Raw genomic sequence first — 23376 nt, 5'->3', positions numbered from 1 at the left:
ATTGGTAAAACCTATAGAGGATCACGACATGGAGGTCGTTAACGAACCGGGCGTGCCGACCAGGACAGGCAGTAGCACGGTCAGAGACACCACTCCTGATTTCACGCTAGTTCGGGGGAACATCGACGTTACTTGGCGTAACACGGGGGAAAAATCTTGGCTCAGATCACATCATAATTTGTGTAACGCGCGGGGGGACCGACATCACGGCGAAACTCGGTCAAGCCAACATTACAGACTGGGACCGGCTACGTAGAAGCGCAGACAGTGAACGCGAGGACGAGGACCAAGACACCAAGATGTATGAGGCGTGGGCCAAAAAGCAACGGGAATTTATAAAGAAATTCACGCAGAAGAGTACTACGACTGCGCAAGTTCCCTTCGTAGACAGCAGGCTAAGCCACATGTGGGCGGCGAGGCACTGTCTTACTCGAAGGTGAAAGAGGCAAAGACATAGCAAGAAGCTTCGAAGACGTATACACGCGCTCAATAAGCAGGTGACCGAGTATGCGGAACAACTATGCAGGGAAAATTGGTTGAAGATGTGTGACGACTTACAAGGCACGCTGTCTACGAAGAGTTGGAAGCTGTTGCGGCACCTCATAGATCCGTTAAAGAGCAAGAGCGCATGTGCGCGAGACCTCACAAGAACGATCAACAGTTACGACGGGGACGGGGAGAAACTCATTCGTGAACTCACAAGTAAATACCTCAACACCGAGAAGAACGGTAACCCGACTCACGAGTATTAAAGGGATAGCAACCTTGAGTTGGACGAAACCTTCACCGAACTGGAGCTGGTTACGGCCATCGATGACAGTAATCAAGGCAGCGCACCGGGAATCGACGGCGTTACATACAAGATGCTAAAATTTATGAGCGACAAAAGCCGAGCTGAAGTGCTAAACCTCGCCAACGCGTCGTCGGAGAAGGGTTCGTTACGAAAAGAATGGAAAAAAGCGGAAGTGCGTATCATTCCCAAGCCGGGGATACCACCCCGCGTCGACAATCTGCGCCCCACCACCCTCACGTCGTGTGGGGGGAAGGTGGTCGAGGGTATGGTTTTCAAGAGACTACAGAGACATTTCGATGTCACAGATCAGATGCCACCGACCATGTACATGCGCCCAAATCTTTAACTGGTGTGCGCGAGCGGCGACTTTTCCGTGCGTCGGCGCCGTATGACGGGGCGAGGCACGGAAAACGATGCACTGACGCTCACCCAGGCCTTCGTGACGTCGCGCATCGTTTACGCGGCGCCGTACCTGAAGTTACTCAAGAAAAGACCGGGACGAGTTGAACATCATTATACGCAAGGCAACCAATATGACGCTGGGCATGCCGAAGCTTTCTTCCACCGACAAGATTTTCGGCACGGCCAAGCACAACGTCGTTGACGATTTCATAGAAGCTCACCTGTCTAATCAAAGAGTTCGACTGAGTCAAACTTCGGCGGGACGTCGCGTTCTTGCCAACTTGGGCAGGCAAGAAGCAGAGCGGAGGGAAACGGGGCCGTTGCCCAGGTTGTGGGCGCATAGGATCGACAGCACGCCGCTGCCTCGAAACATGAGGTCGGGTCGAAACGACGGCCGCCGAGCGGCTAAAATGGCAGCCTTGACGGAGACTTCAGATCAAATAGTAGCAGAGGAAGAGGGGGTCACTCTCTTCACAGACGCTTCGTTACCCAAGTTTTCATCGAAAGCTACGCTGGCAGTTACGACTAGGGATGTGCTCGTAACCTGCACCTATATGAAGTCGTCTTTTCCGGAGGCGGCAGATGAGGCCCTGACAGCGCTAGCGCTCACGCAGCCCAAGGTGGGAAGAGGTGTCACTCATTCTTCTCAATTCTCATTCTTCTGATTGTTTGAGTCTCATGATCCGGATCCGCGGTCACTCCCTGCCCAAAGTAGATGTATTCCCTTGCTAGTTCCAATGACTCGCAACCTATCGCAAACTGCTGTTCTCTCCGGAGGCTGTTATACATTACTTTAGTTTACTGCAGATTAAATTTTAGACTCACCTTTCTGCTTTGCCTCTTCAGGTCAGTGAGCATACATTGGAATTGTTCCATTGAGTTACTAGGCAAGGCAATATGATCAGCGAATCGCTATTTACTGATTGTCTATTATGATTGCAACATGATTGCCTCTAACATTTCAATACAAACATACGCAATTACTACAGTCAACAAAAAGTTAATAATTTTAGTTAATTAGGCTGCTCATAGCGATACTTATCATCTCACTTTATGTCCCCCTAGTACAAACTTATTTCCACAGGTCGTCTTGGTGTCCCTCCCAGTGCCTAATTTCATGAAAACCATACGGAATGCTAGCTCGAGCCAAAGCACTGCTCCGACAGGCAGCCGCCTCTGGGAAAGCATGCTGTTTTACGGACGCGGCTAAGTATCCTCGCAGACAAGCCTTTGAAATGGCGGTGGTCAACAAAGATGGCGCGGTCATCAACGCGTGCACGGTCCGAACTAATAGTCCTGAGGTGGCTGTGCAGGCGGTCATCAGCTTTACACTCCTAGAAGACCGTAAAAGCTTGGCCTTCTGCGACTCCAAGAGGGCAATTCTGTCCTTCGGAACAGGGTGCATATCCCCGACCGTCGGCAGAATACTTGGTATTCAGGACCTCACCCCACACTACATCAATTGGTTCCCGGCACACATGCAACCATTGTTGGGGCCTCTCCTTAACCTCAACCAGACGGAACACGAGGCCGCACGAGACCTAACTCACCGTGCGAGCCCGGACTCCCTCTAGGCAGGATGGGTGAGGAAGCGCGACCCTCTCGTCACTCACAATGATCTCACCAAGCAACATAGGTTAGTCAAGAGAATTAGGCCACTACCGCACAGAGTAGTCTATAAATCACAACAAGTCACGTACAGGCGGCTTCAGACGGGCACCCACCCATGCCCGGCCTTCCTGCACAATATCTTTCCGGACGCGCACCTTCACAATGCGTGTCGCTTTTGTAATGGTTTAGCTAGCCTTGCTCACATGCTCTGGGGTTGCCCCCTGGCGCCGGGGTCTAGGACCAGCAAGGTAGGGTGGGTCCGAGCTCTACGCACGGACCTTGAAGTACAGCTCTTGGAGGTCCATCGGGCCCGCGACGCGGCGGAGGGGCACGACCTCCCTGTCCGGACGTGGGAGCAGCCCGCTGCACGCTACTCGCGCGCACCGAGGGACCTCAATAAAGTTATTCTTCCATCCCTTCATATAGCTTTATTTTCAAAACACTGTTTACATTCCTCTGGTGTATCGGTGCGCAAAATGAAAAACAATTTTCAGCCCCCGAAGAAGCACCTTGATAAGTGTTCTTCCTCATTCGAAAAAGAATGTCACATTCTAAGGCACTTTGTGTCAGATATATTATTTGGTGCGGCAAATCTTGTACATGAATTGCCAAAAATGTTAACGATGAGGCATCAGATGTATAACTTAAGTAGGCCAACTCAAGAAGAAATAGGGTCATGAAAAAATTGCGAATCGCACTTTTGAGGACTTCAAAAGCGAACCATATTAACATATTTTTAAACGCCTCTCTTAAGAATGCCTGTATTTAGTTAAAGTAACGTTTTCAAAACATGCGCACACCATCTATATGTATTACAATAGCTTTTCAGCTGAATATTACTTCTTATACGTGCAGCTTATGCAGTCAGCCGGGTACCTGCTTAAGATAATATTAATAAATATTGTTGACGTTCCCTACGACCTGCAAGTTTTCATTGTCTCCGTGAACTTGACGTAGTCGAGTATTGGGAGCAGAGAACCTTGTAAGCCAATACTTCGGTAGCAGTTCACTGTCTTTAATAAAGAAAATGTCATTGAGTTGGTACTGCAGGTTCCCAAAAAGTAGAATTCCTACGCTTGACGCGTCATTTGACAGTCACTTTAGCATACGCTAAAGCGGACGAAGCCGAAAATCTGCGGGCTCATGATATATTTGTTAAATTACTTCACATTCTCAATCAAATGCATTGTTCTTCCTATTCCTTGTTTCATACCACCAAAGGTCGTGGCTTCTAGTGCCTTAACTGAGTCAATCTTAATTAAATGGGCCTCTGTAATATTCGCCCTGATTAAACCGAAAGGTCGTGGGTTCGACTCCCACCGATGGTCATGAGTTCGACCATCAATGGTGGCATCATCAATTTTGATGCCATTGAATTTTGGTCCCACCAAAGGTCGAGGGTGCGACTGCCTTAGTTATCTTTGCCTCAACGAAACGTCATGGGCTCGACTCCCACAAAGGGTCGTGGGTGGGACCATCATGTTTGGTGCTATAGAGCCGGGCGGTAAATTTTTAGATGACATCGGACAATGAATTTTTGAATCCATGAGGCACTTAGGGCTTTCGCTTTATTAGGCAGATGAAAGTCTGACACGAAATTGAAGTTCATTTTGAATAGATGAAGAGGAATGCCTCTTCGCTCGTGTTTATTGACAATGGGCGTTTGCGACTATCTCTCTGACACAATAAGGCTAACATAATAATTCACGGATTGAATAGTGGGATGACTCATTACATCGCTGATCGTCTGCTCAAAATTATTCTTATATCCCCCAAAAAAGCAGAAAAAGTTGTGTTACCACATAATTACTGCTTTTTATTTTATTTCTCTGTCTGCCATGTAAATCTGTTCCCTAATTCGGATAGAACTTTCACCTCACCCTGACTCACTTTTTCATTTCAGTTTTCCTCCCCTTTCCGTCTAACCTTTAACCGCCGGCTCCTTCGCGAATCCCGCGTAGTGGGTAAGCGCCACAAGTGAATGAAGAAGCAAACCGGCGGCCGAGGTGCTCCTGCAAGGGTCAGCCAGCTTTCCGTCCGGTTCGCGGGGTCCTCACCGGCACTGCTTTTTTGGAATTCCAAAAGAACCCCTCGGGCCTCTGAGGTGTTGACATCGCCAACGCGTCAGGTACATTTTCAACCGTTGCTGGCAAAATTCATGCTGGGGTGATCTCATTTCCATACCGTGCAGTCCGACTGTATCTCAACGCTAACCCTTCCCTTGCCGGCCCTTAAAGCTGCGAAAACTGCTCTTTATAACGGGTGCTCGGCACTATTCCTAAACGGGCACGACAGAAACAAATTCGTATTAGTAAGTTATCCTTCTGAATTTGTGAAGCGCCAAGCCATTAGGGGCCGGCGACCAATTTTTACGGCATCGGTTTTCTTTTACTGCATGTTAACTTTACCGATTAGTGCAGAATCCCCCTGTGTTAACCCACAAAATGTCGTGAACATTCTTTATGAAAATTTTTCAATCTGCAGTTGCAATCGTGCCTAGGAAGTCGTACGCCGGAAGCATGCTGGACACAGTGATGAGTGCCACTGCAATTCTGCGCCGGCATTCGTGGGGAGTAGTAGTAGGAAATGCCAGTAGTGCTATTTATCTAGTGCTGGCGCCCTTTTATTTTGCAGTTCCATGCTTTTTGTATCTCGCAGAGGAACCACAGTATTCTAGATACTCACTCGCAGAATCGCGCGCCTACAAAAGCACCCACGTCCACCGGAATGCAATAAGGGACGACATGGCTCCCGAAGGTCCTTTCGTTCTAGTCCCTGCAGCAAATGCAGTGCCGCTTGTCAGCTTTACCGTCCTTTAGCTCACAATACGTGTGAAATACAGCGCAAACGCTTATATGATATTCCCTTTATAACAGCAGACTTGGATACGATGATTCGCTGTGATGTGGTGAGCATCCAGTGCTAGTGTCAAGGCTTCGTCGCAAAATCACACGACATATCGTCTTTCGGCGGTTTCTGTGCCAACTTAAACTTACAATTCCTACATAAATCGCAAAGAGCATGCTTGATTCTGTCACAATCAACATTAGTCGTTTCATTTTCATCAGTATGTCAGGAGAAGCACTTGAATTTTAGTCCGTTCCTTTAACGCAAGACTAAAATATGTGTGTTTATTGGAGGGGGGAGAGAGTCAAAAACAGCTGCAAGAACAATACGAGCGAATTCACGCGTCTCACGGCTGGCGTCGTGAATTGCTGGCTCTAGCTGGCGTTGTTATCGCGAATTTTGGCAGCGTGTGCACGGCCATATTAAGTTTTTTGCGATAACAATTATATGGATAGTCTACTCTCGCTAGCGCCGTCGTCGGCATCGCAATGATGTTCAGTGTAAATTCCAAGTCTGATAACATACCGGCCGCGCCCCGTATGTTGTGGATGCGAGAAAATGCATCCATAAGTGAGCCGAGAGGAGGGGCGGCATGATCTCGCGCGTGCATCAAAGGAATCAGGGAAGGAAGCGCACCCTCTTGTATCCCTTGCAAGGCAGGAGGAGGGGGTAGGGGTGTTAAGGGTTTTACACCTGCGGCAGCTATGTGTTATGCGGCAAAGCGCAGCCGCGCGGGCCCTATCTCGGAAGTGATCTGGCGTCGGTACACAGTCTACGTGGGCGGAGGGCGTACGGCTTCGTATGCGCTGTGTTCTCGACGACTGGTTCGCGTTTGTAGCAATAGGCAGCACGAAGGACAATTTGCTCCCTGTTGCTGCCGCTCTCTTATCATTACGCATTTATGCACATACCTCACAGGTTCTGACTGGAGCATTGCGTGAAGGCGGCAATAAAACATGTAGCGAAAAGAGGCGAAATAAGTAGCAACAAATGAAACTGAAAAAAAAACGCAGTTTAACATCCCGCTCAAGCCGAAGTTGTGACAGCGAGTGTCCGCTTTCATCGGGTAAGATGTGTTTAAGTTTCCCTGTGCGCGTGAATACGCAATTAACGTTAATTTAGTTAATAGGCGATAGTTCAGAAGTTTATACGTCCAATAAAGCTATTATCCTTTCTTCGTATTGCTGTATAATTGCTATCCCATTCGGTGCCTCACGTTTTGGGAGTAACTACGGCAATTTTCGCTGATAATGAAGCACTCAGTTGTGTTCTGAAAGGGACAAAAACTAAAACCTACCCCATATCTTGAAGAATTTTCCAGCTCCAAAGCGGCTCACATACAGTTACGTACAGTGTAATCTATGACGTCCCTATAACGCACCAACGCTGAAGTCGATTTCGAAATTAGAAGGCAAGTTATGCCATAATTTCCTCCAGTATTAACCGCTTTTCCACCAAATGAGTGAACAATGATTTTTGAAAAATTTAACTACCATTTCAAACAAGTATAGCGTGACCCTAAATGGTGATTTAAATCCACACGGTAACATAAAGTGCAAAGGCTGTGTCTACTGCAGATATTACACTTATATGTATGAAACACGCATCTACTGAATGTGTATTTAGGCTCCAGTCGAAGGACAGCAAAATTTGGCGAGGCACCCAAGTAACAAAGTTATTCATCATGATATTAGGCGGTGGACGTCACAGTTGTCTATTCCTATACATATGTAGCAACCGTCCATCATTACACATTGCCCCCTGCTCTTTCTTGGAAGTCAGCTGGCAGCCCGACAGGGCGCCACCACATTCGCTCGGCAAACCTGATTTTACTGTGGAATAAAGCCAGTCGACCGGAAAACCTGAGTTATCAACCTGAAAGTCGACCTGAGTTATCAACCTGAAAAACGTGCATTCCTTTGCCTCCACTGAACAAGCTCCAAGCAAGTGTTGACCCAGGAACTTAACGTTGTTTTCAAAAACACTGGCCATGGAAGATGCTGCTCCTACTCTTGCCGACAGAGACGACGCTGCGATTACGTCTCCTGTCATCGCTGCCCAGCTTCCGCTTCCTAGCTTTTGGCACAGGAATCGTCGAGTTTGGTTTATGCAAGCAGAGGCCCGTTTCCAACTCCGGCGCATCACATAACACACAGCAAGGTACCCGCAAGTCGCCGCCGCACTATCCTCCGACATCGCCGACGCCCTAGATGGCTTGCTTGCGAGTAAGCCTTCGCCTACAGCATACGACGACCGGGGACGCACGGTCCTGCAGCGCCTCGAGCCTTCGCACCAGCGTAGGCTTCAACAGCTCCTCCCCGAGGTACACGGCGAACGACCGTAACAACTCCTGCATCGGTTGCCTCAATCGCTAGTTGGCCACTGTGCACACTCGAGCCAGCTTCCGATTTTGCGCGAGCTTTTCTTGCGGCGCCTCCCACAATCCGCAGGCATGGTGCTGGAGGGTTCCGACGAGACGAGTCTCGATCGGCTAGCAGCACTCGCTGACCACATATACGACTGCTCGTCTGTGTCACAGTTACCTATCACCACTGCGAGTCTCAAAGCCAGGAAACCGACCGTCGCGCTAGGAGGAAACAGTCGACCGCCTTACCAGTGCAATAGAGAAGCTGACGATGGGTGGCAACATTGGTGACCCAGTTCGGCGCAAGCGTTCGCTTTCACAGTCTCGCAGCGCACCTAGAGATTCACCGCGGCAGTTGTGCTGGTGTCACCGTCGCTTTCGCGAACAAGCAAGTTGCGGCACCCAGCCCTGTTTGTGGACGGGAAATGCACCGTCTTCTCACTAACGGCGGCATGCGACATCTGCCCCCGCGCAAGCCGCCCATTCTTCGTAGTCGACCGCATCACCGGCACGCACCTCCTCGTCGACAGAGGAGTCGAGTTTTCTCTCTATCCCGTTACGGCCGCAGATAGCCGACGCGGCAAGTCCACGCAGATGCTCCAAGCAGTCAAGAGCACTTCCATAGCGTCGTACGGGCTTCGGTCAATAACGCTAGACATCGGATTCTGACGCTTGACAAGAAGATTGTTTGTGGCCCCCGACGCCATCTTTACAAAGTGAAAGCGCACTTCCCCAGCCTATTCAACCTAGATGGAAGTGTTCGCGATCGGCGCCGAAATGTTAACGTCACATCCCTCGTTGTACATGTACTGCAGTCTAACCTCACCTCAAAATGGTATCCGTGCGTTTCGGCCGGTGTCAACGTATGGCAAGATGCTTGCTGAGTACCCGCAACTCACAAAACCCCTGAAACACAAGGTGATGCATTATATCAGCACCACCGGCCCACATGTCACTGCGCGGCCGCAGAGGCTCACTGGTCGGATGTCGGAAGTGGTCCGCCGTGAGTTTGAACAGACGCTTCAGCTCAGCGTCATTCGTCCTTCCTCCAGCAATTGGTCATCACTTCTCGATCTAGTTCCAGAGCAGGACAGTGGCGACTGGCCCGCTTGCGTTGATTACCGAGCTTTGAATGCAGTCACTATTTCGGATCAATATCCCATTCCGCAAATACATGACTTAGGCGCTCATCCCACGGAAACCAAAATATACACAAAGATGATGAGCGCGTACCACCGAATTGCTGTCGAAGCCAGCGACATTCCAAAGACAGCAACCACTACTCTATTTGGTCTATTTAAGTTTATCGGTACGCCTTACAGATTGAAGAATTTGGCGCAAACTTTTCTAAGGTTCATGAACGAGGTCACGCGTGCACCCCCGTTCATTTTCGTTATCCTTGATGACATTCTCGTTGCAAGTTACACAGACGAAGAGCGCAAAGAGCACTTTTTTCTGCTAGTTGAGTGACTCGATGAACACAGCTTGGTCCTAAAGCCCCAGAAATGCATTTTCGGAGCTGAAGCCCCTGCATTTTTATTGGCCATCGCATTGCATCCTAAGGTATCAAGCCACTGGGATCATGGGTGCGGGTAGTCGAGGACTTCCCCTGTGCAACCTCCTTCCGAAAGTTGCTCTAGTTTCTGGAGTCATAGGCACTTTATACCATCCTGTGCGCAAATTTTTCAACCGCTTACCGAACCTATGCGTCGCGACTCCGAAAAATCCCCAACCTTCCACTGGACCTTAGAGTACAAACACTCCTCCCAAGAAGCCAAAACTCGGTTGCCCACTGCAGTGTTGCTGATTGATCTGTTGCGCGACGCCCCAATTCGCCTTATGGTAGACGCATCGAACACGGCAGTGGGTGCAGTACTCCAGCAACACGATGTCACAGACTGGAGGCCGATTGGTCTCTTCTCAAAGCGCCTCAAACCCACAGAAGGTCACTACAGCACCTTCGGAAGGCAGGCGTTGGTCATCTATTGCGCTTAGAAGCATTTCGTTTTTTTTCTTGAAGGCTCTAACTTTTTAGATTCTGGCTGACCACAAGCCTTTAACCTTCATCTTCTAGAACTACAGTTCCTCGTACTTACGACGTGAGGTTCGGCAACTTTCCTTTACCTCCGAAATTTCTATACACATCCGCCATATCGGTCAGAGCGAAAATCAGGCAGCTGACGCACTGTCGCGGATAAGCGCTGTGCCTGCTGGCTCTGTCGATTTCCATGCTCTAGCCTCCGTCGAGCAATGCGACGCCGAGCTGCACCAATTGCGGGAAAAAGGCTCGTCGCTACAGCTTCCGCAGGGGACGCTTCCCGACACAAGAAGATTGGTCACGTGCAACATATCGCAGGCGGCTCCTCGACCGTTCGTGCCCCATCAGTTTCGCGGCCAATGTTTGATTCCCTGCGCGCGCTAAACGATCCAGCATCAGAGCAACACCAGGGCTTATAAGAGGCCGCTTCATCAGGCCAGGGTGTCAAGCAGTGAAAATGACCCGGCACACGGGTTCAGCGGTGCAGCCGTTTCGACCATCAGAGTGCCGTTTTGATCACGTGCATTTAGAATTGGTGGGGCCTTTCACGTCCTCCCAAGGTTTCAGGTACCTCCTCGCGTGTATCGACCGGTACTCAAGGTGGTATGAGGTGACAACTCTCCACGACATGACGGCTGAAACAGTGGCGGAAGCATTTTTTGCTACGTGGATGTAGCGGTACGGCTGTCCTTTTCGAATAACTACTGACCGAGGCCGACCATACCAAAGTTCTTTTTTTTTATGCCCTGGCAAGACAGCTTGGCACGCGCCTACATAACACCACGGATTACCATCCAAAGAGGAACGGCATGGTCCAGCTTCTGCAATGGCAACTGAAGGCATCGTTGACCGCTGCGCTCGGCAGACAGTACTGGTTGGAAAGGCTACCCTTAGTACCACTGGGGCTTCGAACAGGTATCAAATATGGCTTCGGAGTGAGAGCAGCCGAGATGCTCTGTGGATCAGCAATCCGCGTTCCAGGCCAGTTTTTCGGCACCCAACAAGGCCCTCTAGCGGCAGCAGCGCTGTGGTTAGGCTGCATTCTTGCCTCGACCAGCTTCGACGTACACACCCATGTATCGCCCGCCGCCAGCTTGTGTTTATTTTCGCAACAATAGACACAAGCACGTACGTTTATCTGTGGCGCTACTGTATCAAGCCACCATTGGCTCGCTCCCGTGAAGCCTCCCTTTGTGTGGTTTCACGTTCTGAGAAAACCTTTAAAATTTACGTGCGCTACAATTTCATGCCAGTAAGGTGGCTGCCCGACAGGGCCGACACCACCGCCATTCAGCAAACCTACTTTCACTTTGGAATAAAGCCAGTAGACTCTCCGTTTTTAACCTGTCAAAACATCTATTACTTGCTTCCGTTAAATCGGGCTCACAACACACATATAAACAAGCGATAGCACAATAAAGGCATTAATGTTAAAAAGAAATAACTTTATTATGCCAAAAGTTTCTACAGTGGACTTAGTTGATCATGCCAGTTCGAAGCTTCACAGAAACTTTTGAAACTGCCCCTGCGAGGAGCGCTCCTCTCGCAACTGTTGGCATAATAAATTTGAAATATTTCCAATAACGCCTTGGTGGTGCGCTCATTTCTTCACAGAATTACTGGAGCATTGACCTGCCGCCTTTCACTGATTTCACAGACACACATACACACACGCACGCACGCATATATATATATATATATATATATATATATATATATATATATATATATATATTTACCATAGTGACATACGAACACCAGCAAAAGGGGAAATAGCAGACTTGTTGCTCGCGCTCGCCCTGCTTCGCCGTTGATCCGAGTGCTTTCGTTTGCCCATCGCTGCGAAAAATGGAGACTACACCTAAGCGTCTACTTGCATTTAGTGGAGCTACTGCTTTCCCTCTTCATCCTGGAACTCCGCACCCGGACTCTACCTCCGGCCTCTACTACGGCTGACAGCAAGTCACCACAAGGGGATCGTCCGCCTCCTGCAGTCATATGGTTGGACGTTCCCAGACAGCGTTACCACGTTACATTCAGCGGTACCGACTACCACAACGTAGAGGACTGGCTGTCCTCCAACGATCAAGTGAGTGCGCACAACAATGGGATGATACCGCCAAAATAAACAACGTCACCTTCTTTTTGAGCTGTGTGGTCCATCTTTGGTTTCGCAACCGCGAAGTTGACACTACCAACTCGTCGTCATTTAAAAGGAGCTTCGAAGAAGCCTTCCGCAAACTCGCTGAGCGCAAGATCGGCTCAGAACAGCGCTTGCGTGGTCGCGCCCAGCAATCAGGCGAAAACTTCACCGTGTACACGGAAGATGTCGTTGATTCCTCCCGCCGCATCAAGTCCACTATATCGGAAGCTGACAAAAGCAGGCACATAATGAAGGGAATTGGGGACGACGTCTTCCACATGCCCGTTTCGAAAAACCACCAAACAGTCGCCAACGTCATTCAGCTCTGCCAAAGTTACGACGGGCTGCAGAAACAGCGCATTTCCACGAGGCGCTCAATCTTTGAACCGACAAGCATTTCCGTTCTCGCCTTTGGTGATGCTTGCGGTGACCACACTTCCTTACTGCAGCAAATACAGCAGTTTGTCTGCGACGAAGTGGCTCAACAATTATCCCTGGTACCCGTCTTCCCGGACCCTACGCAGTCGCTCGACCCAGTGCTTCGACAGGTAATCCATCAGCAAGTTTCCGAGCCACCGCCCAATCCACAAGGCCGAATGCCTAATACTCAACAGCATCGGCCTGTCTCCGCACGTCTGACCTGCGCTGAAATTGCTTCCAGACCTTGAGGTTCATTCGCCTCGGATCCCGGGCAGCCCCCCAGCGCCTCTTACGCCCAGCGGAGACCCCCATATCCGGCTCCGTTACCTTTTCTACGACCCACCCAGGGGCGTAGCCACGATGGTGGGGGGCTTATGGGGCTTCAGCCCCCCCCCCCGAAATGTTGTCGTGCTGTCCATGCACCGCCGACCAAAGCAACCCCCGGCGCCGGAAATCATTCTGGATTTTGTCTAGAACGTCTTTTTCACGCTCGAAACGCCATTTCACGACAAAAATTGCGAACTCGGGGTGGATTTCGTGGCCACGCCCATTCACCGGGAGTCACATAACCCAAGCATCCCCATCCGAGCACAAATTTTCAAGGACCTTTTGATGGCGAACGGGCTCGCCGCGGCATCTCTCGGAGGCCGCGGAATCTACACTCTATCATGGAATCTACGGAGCGTGTGGATGTCAATTCCAAAACTTTATGGGTATAAAGTTCCCATAAACTTTTCATGTGAAAAGTGGATTGACATTTCCAATCGTGTGCTTTGGATTTTCAATTGCGGAACTTTGTAAGTGTAATGTTCCCGTAAATATTTGACGCCAAAGGTTCATTATCTTTTCCAAAGTCGTACATCGGGCCATACGAAGAGACAAGCCAAATCAACACACTATCAGGCAAGTTGACAAAGCCAGCAGTAAGGCCCGATGAGTCGAAGCGTTGTGGTGGTTCATTCGTGCCGTCATGTCACATCAAAAAATATCGTCTTTTTCTTTTCACCTTCTCCAAAGCATCCAGTGAAGACACTAAAGCCAGCCAAGGTAACTACGTCCTTATTTATTTTTTCTACTTTGACTTTTAATCGCGACCACACATTGAGCCTCTTCAATTTTTTTGTTCTCGCTCCCCTACCCACGGGCTGCCAGAGCCAGCCAGAGCGCATACGTTTTTCTCGTGTTGCCCTGACCACCGCGCGGCGCATTTCGGTGCGCGTTCGGTTTGCTCTGGCCGAATGAATTTTCGCCTCGCAGAGTTTTGGACGCCTTCTAGCTAGCAGACGAGAAAAAGAAACAACGGTTGGTCGCCGCCATCACTGTGAGGACTCGACGGATTGCACCGCGTTCGCTTGAGCGCAACCTCTCCAGAAGGTCTTGTCTCGCCGGTGTAGGATACCGAGCAGTATGCGCATGGTTCTTGGTGGACCAAGCGACTCGTGTTTTCTACGATATTCCTTTAACAGCCACATTAGTTGCCCAATGTAGGCATTCGATTGTGAACAACATACTTTACTTTGCGTAGTTTCTTTCTTTAAATTACGGTGCCCCCGCCCCTCAAAAGGAAAAGAAATAACGTTGTTGCGACGCAGCGAATTGTCGTATGGTGAAAGTATTATTTTCTTACTTCTTTTACGGAAAGTAATGGGCCATGGGACGCTTCAGCTAAGGGATACTCTTATATTATTGCGATAGCAATTATGTGGACACTCTAGGCGCATTCCTGCCGTCGCCATCGCCCTCATCTTCCGCATAAAGTCCAAAGGCGATAATATCGCGACCGCGCCCCGCATGCTGTATGTGCGAGTGAAAGCGTGTGGGGGGTGGGGTGGAATGGGTGAGCCGACGATGGTGGCTCAGTCTTGTGTGAGCAAGGGCGAAAAGTGAGGAGCAAGCGCGCCGCCTTCCGTCGCGCGCGATACATCGCGGGGAGTGGATGGAATGGGGGAGGGATCTAGGATTCTGTGAATCTGTGATTGCCCAACATGATTATTTGCCTTGTTTGACCCATTATATACCGCGACTTTTTCTTAGGTACGTATATTTATTGGAGATACGCGGTGGTGGCGTAGAGGTAGAACACCCGCCTCGCGGGCAAGAGGCCCGTGGTTCGAATCCCGGTGCCGGCAATTTTCCACCGGATTTAAAAAAAAAGAAAGTCCGCGTGTTGATAAAATTGCATACACAGGCCTGGAGTGTGGCCTAGTCCCGGTGACCAGAACCGGTAACGCACTCCCTCACCAGAGCAGGGTTGGCCACCCTGGTGCAGTACTTGGCCACAACCTCCTATATGAACAACATAATCAAACCCCGGCCCTCAGTCCCCAGCAGCTGTGAAGCAACTGACCACGGCGGCGGTCAGGCCTGCGACGCAGCAGAGGGTGCTAAGAATCACTGGCTCCGGACAGGCCGCCATTGGAATATGAACCTGGCAACGTTTAACGCTAGAACGTTATCTAGTGAGGCGAGTCTAGCAGTGCTATTGGAGGAATTAGAGGGCAGTAAATGGGATATAATAGGGCTCAGTGAAGTTAGGAGGCCAAAAGAGGCATATACAGTGCTAAAAAACGGGCACGTCCTGTGCTACCGGGGCTTAGCGGAGAGAAGAGAACAAGGCGTCGGATTCCTGATTAATAAGAATATAGCTGGTAACATACAAGAATTCTATAGCATTAACGAGAGGGTGGCAGGTCTTGTTGTGAAACTTGATAAGAGGTACAAAATGAAGATTGTACAGGTCTACGCCCCTACATCCATTCATGATGACCAGGAAGTCGAAAGATTCTATGAAGACGTGGAATCAGCGATGGGTAGAGTGAAAACTAAATACACTATACTAATGGGCGACTTTAATGCCAAGGTAGGCAAGAAGCAGGATGGAGACAAGGCAGTGGGGGAATATGGCATAGGCACTAGGAATATCAGGGGAGAGTTATTAGTAGAGTTCGCGAAACAGAATAATATGAGGATAATGAATACCTTCTTCCTCAAGCGGGATAGCCGAAAGTGGACGTGGAGGAGCCCGAACGGTGAGACTAGAAGTGAAATAGATTTCATACTCTGCGCTAACCCTGGCATCATACAAGATGTGGACGTGCTCGGCAAGGTGCGCTGCAGTGACCACAGGATGGTAAGAACTCGAATTAGCCTAGACCTGAGAAGGGAACGGAAGAAACTGGTGCATAAGAAGCCGATCAATGAGTTAGCGGTAAGATGGAAAATAGAGGAATTCCAGATCAGGCTACAGAACAGGTATTCGGCTTTAACTCAGGAAGAGGACCTTAGTGTTGAAGCAATGAAGGACAATCTTGTGGGCATCATTAAGGAGTGTGCAATGGAAGTCGGTGGTAACTCCGTTAGGCAGGATACCAGTAAACTATCGCAGGAGACGAAAGATCTGATCAAGAAACGCCAATGTATGAAAGCCTCTAACCCTACAGCTAGAATAGAACTGGCAGAACTTTCGAAGTTAATCAACAAGCGTAAGACAGCAGACATAAGGAAGTATAATATGGATAGAATTGAACATGCTCTCAGGAACGGAGGAAGCCTAAAAACAGTGAAGAAGAAACTAGGAATTGGCAAGAATCAGATGTATGCCTTAAGAGACAAAACCGGCTATCATTACTAATATGGATGAGATAGTTCAAGTGGCTGAGGAGTTCTATAGAGATTTATACAGTACCAGTGGCACCCACGACGATAATGGAAGAGAAAATAGTCTAGAGGAACTCGAAATCCCACAGGTAACGCCGGAAGAAGTAAAGAAAGCCTTGGGAGATATGCAAAGGGGGAAGGCAGCCGGGGAGGATCAGGTAACAGCAGATTTTTTGAAGGATGGTGGGCCGATTGTTCTAGAGAAACTGGCCACCCTGTATACGCAATGCCTCATGACGTCGAGCGTACCGGAATCTTGGAAAAACGCTTACATAATCCTAATCCGTAAGAAAGGGGATGCCAAAGACTTGAAAAATTATAGACCGATCAGCTTACCGTCCGTTGCCTACAAACTATTTACTAAGGTAATAACAAATAGAATCAGGAACACATTAGACTTCTGCCAAGCAAAGGACCAGGCAGGATTCCGTAAAGGCTACTCAACAATAGATCATATTCACACTATCAATCAGGTGATAGAGAAATGTGCGGAATATAACCAACCCTTATATATAGCTTTCATTGATTACGAGAAAGCATTTGATTCTGTCGAAACCTCAGCAGTCATAAAGGCATTACGGAATCGGGGTGTAGACGAGCCGTATGTAAAAATACTGAAAGATATTATAGCGGCTCCACAGCCACCATAGTCCTCCATAAAGAAAGCAACAAAATCCCAATAAAGAAAGGCGTCAGGCAGGGAGATACGATCTCTCCAATGCTATTCACAGCATGTTTACAGGAGGTATTCAGAGACGTGGATTGGGAAGAAATGGGGATAAACGTTAATGGAGAATACCTTGGTAACTTGCGATTCGCTGATGATATTGCCTTACTTAGTAACTCAGGGGACCAACTGCAATGCATGCTCACTGACCTGGAGAGGCAAAGCAAAAGAGTGGGTCTAAAAATTAATCTGCAGGAAACTAAAGTAATGTTTAACAGTCTCGGAAGAGAACAGCAATTTACAATAGGCAGCGAGGCACTGGAAGTCGTAAGGGAATACATCTACTTAGGGCAGGTAGTGACTGCGGATCCGGATGATGAGACGGAAATAATCAGAAGAATAAGAATATGCTGGGCTGCGTTTGGCAGGCATTCTCAGATCATGAACAGCAAGTTGCCATTATCCCTCAAGAGAAAAGTGTATAATAGCTGTGTCTTACCAGTACTCACCTACGGGGCAGAAACATGGAGGCTTACGAAAAGGGTTCTACTCGAATTGAGGACGACGCAACGAGCTATGGAAAGAAGAATGATAGGTGTAACGTTAAGGGATAAGAAAAGAGCAGATTGGGTGAGGGAACAAACGCGAGTTAATGACATTTTAGTTGAAATCAAGTAAAAGAAATGGGCATGGGCAGGACATGTAATGAGGAGGGAAGATAACCGATGGTCATTAAGGATTACGGACTGGATTCCAAGGGAAGGGAAGCGTAGCAGGGGGCGGCAGAAAGTAAGGTGGGCGGATGAGATTAAGAAGTTTGCAGGGACGGCATGGCCCCAATTAGTACATGACCGGGGCTGTTGGAGAAATATGGGAGAGGCCTTTGCCCTGCAGTGGGCGCAACCAGGCTGATGATGATGATGATGATGATGATGATTTATTGGAGATTTACGTATACGCATGTTTAAATATCTTGCTGCGAGGTTTTGTGCATACGTGCAGTGAACTTTGTTTCTAATGGCACTTTTTGTCCTTTTTCAAGCTGTTTCTTCCTATTTGTATATTCCATTGCATCTTCGCATTTCTAATGTACGAGGGCGAGTCAAATGAAAGTGAGCCTACCCACCCTGCGCATTATGGTTCTGTTCAAGGCCTGCGCATAGCACACAGGCATCTCTCATTTAGAAAAGTGACACGCAGGTGTGAGGATAAATGTTCTTTAATGCGCTCATACACTGGGTTGAACATGGTTGTGTGACGTAATGGACCCTCGAGAAGTTGAGCAGCATGGTGCCGTGAGGTTTTTGACAGCTGAAGGTGTTTCCCCAAAAGAAATCAGTCACCGTATGGCTGCCGTGTACATTGAACATTGCATTTCACTGGCCACTGTGAAGCGTTAGAACAAACTGTTCAAAGAAGGACGTGATAGTTGCTAAGACGATCCCAGACCGGACCAAAGCCCATCGTGCAATCACCCCTAATAAAATTGCAAAGGTTGATGAGGTGATGACACAAGAACTGAGGATAAGCATCGATGAACTTGCACAGCGTGTGAACATCAGTCACGGATCGGTTCACCGTCACCGTTCATGCCATAATTCATAAACATGTCGGTTATCGGCTCTTGTGTGCGCAATGGATGTCCAAAATTTTGAACCACCGCCAGAATACGGAGAAGTTCGGCGCTGCCTTTACACATCTGATCCAGTATCAGAATAAGGGTGACGATTTCTTGTCTGCAATTGTGATCGGGGACGAACCATCATGCCACTACTACGAGCCTGAAACACGACGGCAAAGCTTACAATGGAAACATTAAAATTCACCACCCCTAAAGAAAGCAAAGGCCGTCACTTCCGCCGGAAAGGTGATGTTGAGTTTTATTTTTCGATCCTCAGGGGCCATTACTGATAGAATTTGCTAAATCTTCAGAGACTATCAATTGTTTCCGATATTGTGAAACGCCGGATCGGCTGTGTGTCGCAGTCAAGAACAAACTAAGTGAAAAATTGACGAATGGGGTCATCTTCCACGGCTATCCCCGTCCCCACGTCGCTGATGTGGTTAATACAAAACTGGCGAAGTTCAAGCGGGAAAGCTGCAAAATCCGCCATACAGCTCAGACTTGTCGCCTTGCGACTTCCACATTTTGGGGCAACCGAAAAAACAGCTCAAGGGAAGTACATTCGTCTCGGACGATGACGTGAAAGTCGGTTGCAGACGTTTTGAAGCAACAACCCAAGGAGCTTTATGAGACGGGAATTACGCGACTCGTTAGTCAATGGGACAAATGTCTATGGAGGCTACTTTTACCCTGTTTGACATATATTCGCAATGGCTCACTTTCATTTCACTTGCCCTCATATATTCTGCAGAACTCCAGCTTTTTATACGTGCTCTCTGTTGGGACTATAATTTCGGTGCAATTACTCACGATACACGACCGGTGAAAGCTGCTCCTGCGTAATACATTGGAATAAATGAGAGTGTCATAGATATTTTTCCCTGGCCGTTGCATATGTACAAAAAAGTAAACAAGCTTCTTGAATGACAAAGTTTCATTAACATATTTATCCTCAACTTGTTCATTTCATGGCCTTTACATTTTTCATATCACCGGCATGCACTGCTTTGCTGGTTTCGAACTGAGGTAGTTCTAAAGTTCGTGTAATATTTTCCTTATTTATTAAATAGACAAAAATGGAAGCATTGACATCAGTTATGTTGGACACAATTTTTGGAACATACGATTATATTATTTTATGAAAAAATACATATTATACTTGTACTGACAGTGCGAAGCGTTCAAGAATTCGTTTGCAGCATCTTTGTTATCTTTGGCAATGGCAATGCGGTTATTATTCATGTGTTTGATCCCTAGGGAAATTGCTTAAGAGGAAGTTTTAGCTCGGGCCCAACTTCGACGCGGCCTATTCAGATACATGTAAAATGCAGAAGCGCTTCTCTTAGATAACTCCTGAGTCGCTTTTAATGAAATTTCGTGCATTTAAGAGAGTCAGTTAAATTCTATTGTCTGTTGGAAGCAGAATTTCGATTTAGGGCCCGAACATTGTTTAAGATATTTTCAAAAATTAGAAACCTCGAAAAAAATAGAAGCAGGAACTTTACAAATTAATAGCTATGCATCAAGAACAGGTATTGCGGTTCTGTGAACGGCATCCATAACACCACTCAAAGCGGACAAATTTGATATGTCTATATGTATCTTATGTGAATTGGTTATGTATAAGGGTTCTGCAAAAGCTGTATTTCCATAATACTTAATTTTTTGAGACTCATGTGTAACATCAATGTTGTCCGCTATAGATGTACTATTATGTGCAATTCATAGAATTGTGATGTCAATTTTCATTACTGATTTACAGAGTTGTAAACTTCATTGTTTCGTTTTCTGAAAATTTTCGATTTTTGTCACTCTTCAATAAGAGATTGATGACCTAAATCGAAAATTTCAAACAATCACTAGAATTGAAGGGTTTCTTTTAAATGCAACAAACTTCATCAAACTTGGTGATGTTGGTGCCGAGAAAAACGAATACTTTTTCTGCATGTATTTAGATAGGAGCATGCGACCTAATGTTTCCTCTTAGGAAGAGGCCGAGCTGCATTGTGAGACCCCCTCCCCCCCCCGAAAGAAATTTCTGGCTACGCCATTGGTCCCACCCCAATGCCTGCCAACCCTTGGCGCACTGCAAACAGGCCCATTTGTTTTTTCTGCCATCTTCCTGGCACGCAGCATGCTTTTCTCATCCCCGTGACTTCCGCATCAGTAATGGCGCCTGAATTCAAGGCTGCGCTCATGCTGAACCCCCCACGCCTGGTTTTGTCTAGTCTAGCGCCTTAGTTCATCTCGTCGAGTCAACATGCGTTTGGCACACGCAGGTCGCCGACCCCACGTCGCCGTTCCGTTTCCCTTATGTTCCGTCGACCCCAGGGCGTCCAACCAGAAAACTGAGTGTCGTAGTTCTGGAGGCAAGAGCTGCGCTCGTGTCGAAAATTTCAAGACCTAACGAAACCAACGTGTATGTTGACGGTGTCACTGCACAAGCGCTTGTTGACACCGGTGCTGTTGTTTCTGTGCTGAATGGTCAGCTACGCCGCCAGTTAATTAACATTAGGACACCGCTTTGTTCCGTCTATCTGCGTAACGCAACAGCGCACCACGCCCAGCATTCTGTGTCGTGCATGGCTCGGCTTATCATTCAGGATGTTTTGTATGTCGTTGACTTTGCCTTTTCACCATGCTTACATGACATCATTCTGGGCTGGGACTTCCCTTCTACACATCAGGCCGTTGTTCACTGAGTGCGCCCCTAATTTCCATTATTGCTGATGTGTGATGTCCCAACTTAGCCGTGTTTCTCTCGTTTTCCCCGAGTGGTCATTCCTGCGGACACAGACATACCTCCTTTCTCTTCCGCTCTCCTGCCTCCCTTTTGCGACTCTATTACGTATTCGACTGCTCTGTTTTCACCCTACGACGCCTTCGCCTTTCGCAAAAACTTGCTCCTTCGTTTTGCTGTTCTCACCATTAAAAACTTTTGCAGAGCTACTTACGTTACGAATTGCTTATCTTCGTCAGCAACTTTATTACCTGGTGAATGTGTGCGTCGACTTGCGGACATTGGCTTCATGTATCCTCGTCAGATGCCTGATGACCCCTGTTAATCCATCATATTCCGATATGCTCGACCTATCAATTGATTCAGAACTCTCCGATAACCGGCGCACCCAACTGTTGGAGCTCCTCAACCGTTCTTCAACCGTTTTAAACCTTCATTTCATCATCAACAACCTTCTTGGAGCCGCACGTCGGCTTTCGTTCACCACATTGAGACCGGGGCCAAGGCAAGTCTGCGCCAGCGCCCGTAGCGAGTCTCGCAACCGGAACACAATGTCAATGATGACCAGGTGAACGATTTTGACACGCGGGCTTGTTTGTGCTTTTCGGGTGAGCATTTTTCCCCATCTAACAAATGTTATCTCCCAGCGCTGACGCGCCTGCATGTATCGGAAGTTCCTCGTTTGTTCTATCCGCTATCTGTTGTCACCGAATCTGGTGTGATCTGATTGCATGTATGCGCGACGCGAACGGTGTAGAACTTTCTCGAAGACATGGGGGCACCAGCGATTACTCTGGAACGTTCTACAGCTCGAGTATAAAAGCCAACGTGCTTGACCCACTGATCAGATTTCGACGACCGCCGACTTTCTTCGCCGCTATCGTTGTGTTTTAAGTGTAGCCTGTTTTTGTGGGCACAGGGTTTCCCAATAAAAGTTAGTTTCGTCTTTCACAGTACGGCTACTGTGTTCTATACCATCACTACCACGGGAGAATATTCTACACCGTGGTGTGATACTGCCCTCACACAGTCCTTGGGCCTGCCTTGTTGTACTCGCGAAGAAGAAAGATGCATCAGGTTCTGTGTGGACAGTCGGCACCTAAATAAAATCACCCGCCAAGATGTTAATCCACGGCCCCAAATCAATGAACAGAGTTTTTCTGCTCCTTGGATCTTTGACCTGGGCATTGGCAGGTTTCTGTGGCTGAAGCTGATCGCCATGAGGCTGTATTTGTAATTCCTGACTGGTTATACGAATTTAACATGATGTCATTCAACCATTGTAATGCGCCTGCCACTTTCGAACACCTCATGGACAACATACCTCGAATGTCAATTGGCCCACGTGTCTTTGTCATCTGGATGATGTCGTAGTCTTTTCGTGGGACTTGGACTTGCATCTCAGCCGCCTTGCAAGTGTCCTCACTTGTGTTGCAGATCTTGGACTGCAGCTTAATTGAAAGGAGTGCCATTTTGCTGCAAGCCGGCTCACCATTTTAGGTCACGTTCTGCGCAACGATTGTGCTCTTTCCAACTTTGCAAAGCTTTGAGCCGTCACCGAGTCTCCCAAGTCGACCATAACGAAGCAACTCCGCTGCTTCATGGGCCTTTGTTCTTATTTTCGCAGACTCGTCCGCAACTTTGCCTCCATCATCGCCCCATTAACACAACTTCTCGTCGACAACCAAGACGTTTCGGCTTGGTCTTCCGTTTCCCAAGACGCATTCACCACTTTACGCCATCTCCTAACCTCCCTTCCTGTTCTGCGTCATTTTCATTCGGGCGATCCCAAAAAATATGCACACGGACGCAAGTGGTGCCAGGCCTCCGCGCTATTTCTGCTCAACGCAAGTGCGGCAACGAAGAGTACGTCCTGTTTTATGCCAGCTGCACCCTCGCAAAAGCGGAAGCAAACTATTATGTTACGGAGAAAGAATGTCTGGCCATCGTTTGCGCGATCATAAAATTTCAACCACGTCTCTACGGCCGACCACGTGAGGTCGTGACTGATCACCATGCTCTGTGCAGGTTGTCTTCCCTCAAGGATCCATCTCGTCACCTGGCTTGGT

At 48.2% G+C, this 23376-nt stretch overlaps 1 pseudogene; it reads right to left on the bottom strand.

Annotated features, from left to right (window-relative positions):
- The window catches only part of LOC142574967 (uncharacterized), a 76681-nt pseudogene extending 53902 nt beyond the window's left edge, over positions 1-22779 (bottom strand).
- Between the last annotated feature and the right edge of the window lie 597 nt (positions 22780-23376).

Source organism: Dermacentor variabilis, chromosome 3, assembly GCF_050947875.1.
Source record: "Dermacentor variabilis isolate Ectoservices chromosome 3, ASM5094787v1, whole genome shotgun sequence".
Taxonomy (NCBI): domain Eukaryota; kingdom Metazoa; phylum Arthropoda; class Arachnida; order Ixodida; family Ixodidae; genus Dermacentor; species Dermacentor variabilis.
Note: the sequence above shows the minus strand (reverse complement) of the source record. Positions and strands in the feature narration are given on the sequence as shown.